The following is a 4,951-nucleotide window of genomic DNA, read 5'->3' on the forward strand; positions in this document are numbered from 1 at the left end:
AACTAATTTCTATCATATCTTTTCAAAAATATCCTCTTATCTCATCTTTTTCAAAAATTTGATTTTCAAAATATCTTTTCTAACTTCCTAACTTCTTATCTTTTCAAAATTTGTTTCAACTAACTAACTAACTTTTTGTTTGTTTCTTAACTTTTTCAAAACTATCTAACTAACTCTCTCTCTCTCTAATTTTCGAAAATATCTTCCCTCTTTTTCAAAAATTTTTTTTATTGACTACTTATTTTTATTTTTGATTTAAAAAAAAATTTCGAAAATTACTAACCTTTCTCAAAAACTATTTTCGAAAATCACTAACCCTTTTTCAAAAATTATTTTCGAAAATTCTCCCTCTCCCATCTTAGTCTATTTATTTATTCATCTACTAACATCTCATCTCACATCTCAACCCTCCTCACACAGGGATCTCTATACTGTGGTATAAAGGATCCATATTATTATTATTATTATTTCTGTGCCCTCTTCTTTGTCATATGAGCAGGAGCAAGGACAAGAATATTCTTGTTGAAGCAGATCCAGAACCTGAAAGGACTCTGAAGAGAAAATTAAGAGAAGCTAAAATACAACAATCCAGAGATAACCTTTCAGAAATTTTCGAACAGGAAGAGGAGATGGCAGCCGAAAATAATAATAATGTAAGGAAGATGCTTGGTGACTTTACTGCACCTAATTCCAATTTACATGGAAGAAGCATCTCCATTCCTGCCATTGGAGCAAACAACTTTGAGCTGAAACCTCAATTAGTTTCTCTGATGCAGCAGAACTGCAAGTTTCATGGACTTCCATCTGAAGATCCTTTTCAGTTCTTAACTAAATTCTTGCAGATATGTGATACTGTTAAGACTAATGGAGTAGATCCTGAAGTCTACAGGCTCATGCTTTTCCCCTTTGCTGTAAGAGACAGAGCTAGATTATGGTTGGATTCTCAACCCAAAGACAGCCTGAACTCTTGGGATAAGCTGATCACGGCTTTCTTAGCCAAGTACTTTCCTCCTCAAAAGTTGAGCAAGCTTAGAGCTGATGTTCACACCTTCAGACAGAAAGAAGGTGAATCCCTCTATGAAGCTTGGGAAAGATACAAACAGTTGACCAAAAAGTATCCTTCTGACATGCTTTCAGAATGGACCATCCTGGATATATTCTATGATGGTTTATCTGAGTTATCAAAGATGTCATTGGATACCTCTGCAGGTGGATCCATTCACCTAAAGAAAACGCCTGCAGAAGCTCAAGAACTCATTGACATGATTGCTAAGAACCAGTTCATGTACACTTCTGAAAGGAATCCTGTGAGTAATGTGACGCCTATAAAGAAGGGAGTTCTTGAAGTTGATACTCTGAATGCCATTTTGGCTCAGAATAAAATATTGACTCAGCAAGTCAATATGATCTCTCAGAGTCTGCATGGAATGCAAGCTGCATCCAACAGTACTCAAGAGGCTTCGTATGAAGAAGAAGCTTATGATCCTGAGAACCCTGCAATAGCAGAGGTGAATTACTTAGGTGAACCTTATGGAAACACCTATAACTCATCATGGAGAAATCATCAAAATTTCTCATGGAAGGATCAAAAGCCTCAACAAGGCTTTAATAATGGTGGAAGAAACAGGTTTAACACTAATAAACCTTTTCCATCATCCACTCAGCAACAGACAGAGAACTCTGAACAAAATGCTTCTAATTTAGCAAATCTAGTCTCTGATCTATCCAAGGCCACTGTGAGCTTCATGAATGAAACAAGGTCATCCATTAGAAATTTTGAAGCACAAGTGGGCCAGCTGAGTAAAAGGATCACTGAAATCCCTCCCAGTACTCTCCCAAGCAATACAAAAGAGAACCCAAAAGGAGAGTGCAAGGCCATTGACATAAGCATCATGGCCGAACCTGTGAGGAGAGGAGAGGACGTGAATCCCAAGGAGGAAGACCTCCTGGGACGTCCAGTGATTAATAAGGAGCTTCCCTCTGAGGAACCAAAGGACTCTGAGGCTCATCTAGAGACCATAGAGATTCCATTGAACCTCCTTATGCCCTTCATGAGCTCCGATGAGTATTCCTCTTCTGAAGAGAATGAGGATGTTACTGAAGAGCAAACGGCCAAGTTTCTTGGTGCAATCATGAAGCTAAATGCCAAATTATTCGGCATTGATACTTGGGAAGTTGAACCTCCCTTGTTCATCAATGAACTAAGTGATCTGGATCAACTGACATTGCCTCAGAAGAGACAGGATCCTGGAAAGTTCATAATACCCTGTACCATAGGCACCATGATCTTTAAGGCTCTGTGTGACCTTGGTTCAGGAATAAACCTCATGCCCCTCTCTGTAATAGAGAAACTGGGAATCTATGGGGTGCAAGCTGCTAAAATCTCATTAGAGATGGCAGACAGTTCAAGAAAACAGGCTTATGGACAAGTAGAGGACGTGTTAGTAAAGGTTGAAGGCCTTTACATCCCTGCTGATTTCATAGTCCTGGATACTGGAAAGGAAGAGGATGAATCCATCATCCTAGGAAGACCTTTCCTGGCCACAGCAAGAGCTGTGATTAATGTTGACAGAGGTGAAATAGTCCTTCAATGGAATGAGAACTCCCTTGTGTTTAAAACTCAAGGATCTCCCTCTGCAACCATGGAGAGGAAGCAGAAAAAGCTTCTCTCAAAGCAGAGTCAACCAGAGCCCCCACAGTCAAACTCTAAGTTTGGTGTTGGGAGGCCACAACCAAACTCTAAGTTTGGTGTTGAACTCCCATATCCAAACTCTAAGTTTGGTGTTAGAGAGTCTCAACAAAGCTCTGCACATCTGTGAGGCTCCATGAGAGCCCACTGTCAAGCTATTGACATTAAAGAAGCGCTTGTTGAGAGGCAACCCAATTTTTATTTATCTAACTATATTTTCCTTAGTTATATGTCTTTGTAGGTTCATGATCATGTGGAGTCACAAAATAAATATAAAAATTGAAAACGGAATCAAAAACAGCAGAAGAAAAATCACACCCTGGAGGAGCATCTGTCTGGCGTTCAGCGCCAGAACAGAGCATGGTGCTGGCGCTGAATGCCCAAAATGGGCAGCTTCTGGGTGCTGAACGCCAGAACAGGCATGGTTCTGGCGTTCAACGCCAGAAATGGCACACAAATGGGCGTTGAACGCCCTAAATGGCCACCAACCTGGCGCTGAACGCCCAGAGTTGTGTGCAAAGGCATTTTTACATGCCTAATGGGTGCATGGATGTAAATCCTTGAACACCTCAGGATCTGTAGACCCCACAGGATCCCCACCTACCTCCGCTCACTTCTTCTCACCACTCTCTTTCACACAACCCCATAAACACTCTTCCCCAAAAACCCTTCACCAATCACCTCAAACTCTCTTCCCCATCACCTCTTCACCACTCATATCCATCCACTCTTCCCCATAAACCTACCTCATAAACTCCACCTACCTTCAAAAATTCAAAACCAATTTCCCACCCAAACCCACCCATATGGCCGAAACCTTCCCCCCTCCCTTCCCTATATAAAGACCTCCATTCTTCATCAAATTCACACAACACATCCCTCTACACTCCTCTTGGCCGAAACCACATCTCCCTCTCCCTCTCCATATTTCTTCTTCTTCTTCTTCTATTCTTTTGTTTATTGCTCGAGGGCGAGCAATATTCTAAGTTTGGTGTGGTAAAAGCATAAGCTTTTTGTTTTTCCATTACCATTGATGGCACCTAAGACCGGAGAATCCTCTAGAAAGGGGAAAGGGAAGACAAAAGCTTCCACATCCGAGTCATGGGAGATGGAAAGGTTCATCTCCAAAGCCCATCAAGACCACTTCTATGATGTTGTGGCCAAGAAGAAGGTGATCCCTGAGGTCCCTTTCAAACTCAAAAGAAATGAGTATCCGGAGATCCGACATGAAATTCAAAGAAGAGGTTGGGAAGTTCTAACAAATCCCATCCAACAAGTCGGCATCTTAATGGTTCAAGAGTTCTATGCTAATGCATGGATCACCAAGAACCATGATCAAAGTAAGAACCCGGATCCAAAGAACTATGTTACAATGGTTCGGGGGAAATACTTAGATTTTAGTCTGGAAAATGTGAGGTTGGCGTTCAACTTGCCAAACATGGAAGAGAACGCACGCCCCTACACAAGGAGAGTCAACTTTGATCAAAGGTTGGACCAAGTCCTCATGGACATATGTGTAGAAGGAGCTCAATGGAAGGTTGACTCCAAAGGCAAGCCGGTTCAACTAAGAAGATTGGACCTCAAGCCTATAGCTAGAGGATGGTTGGAGTTCATTCAACGCTCAATCATTCCCACTAGCAACCGGTCTGAAGTTACTATAGACCGGGCCATCATGATCCATAGCATCATGATTGGAGAAGAGCTGGAAGTTCATGAGATTATACCTCAAGAACTTTACAAGGTGGCTGACAAGTCCTCCACTATGGCAAGGTTAGCCTTTCCTCACCTCATTTGCCACCTATGCAATTCAGCTGGGATTGACATAGAGGGAGATATCCTAATTAAAGAGGACAAGCCCATCACTAAGAAAAAGATGGAGCAAGCAAGAGAGCCCATTCATGGAGCTCAAGAGGCGTATGAAGCTCATCACCATGAGATCCCGGAGATGCCTCAAATGCACTTTCCTCCACAAAACTATTGGGAGCAAATCAACACCTCCCTAGGAGAATTGAGTTCCAATATGGGACAACTAAGGGTGGAACATCAAGAGCACTCCATCATGCTTCATGAAATAAGAGAAGATCGAAAAGCAATGAGGGAGGAGCAACAAAGACAAGGAAGAGACATAGAAGAGCTCAAGGACATCATTGGTTCCTCAAGAAGGAAACGCCACCATCACTAAGGTGGATTCATTCCTTGTTCTTATTTCTTCTGTTTTTTCGTTTTCTATGTTATGTGTTTGTCCATGTTTGTGTCTTCATT

General features: G+C 41.7%; 1 non-coding gene across 1 annotated transcript; it reads right to left on the reverse strand.

The window, feature by feature from the left end:
* Window positions 1–1,025: 1,025 nt before the first annotated feature.
* On the reverse strand, window positions 1,026–1,133 carry LOC148570890 (small nucleolar RNA R71). The gene has a single exon (XR_015908897.1). It is a non-coding gene; the product is annotated as a small nucleolar RNA R71 (small nucleolar RNA).
* Window positions 1,134–4,951: the final 3,818 nt, after the last annotated feature.

This window comes from Arachis ipaensis, chromosome B3 (genome assembly GCF_059453495.1).
Source record: "Arachis ipaensis isolate K30076 ecotype BB chromosome B3, ASM5945349v1, whole genome shotgun sequence".
In the NCBI taxonomy this organism is placed as follows: domain Eukaryota; kingdom Viridiplantae; phylum Streptophyta; class Magnoliopsida; order Fabales; family Fabaceae; genus Arachis; species Arachis ipaensis.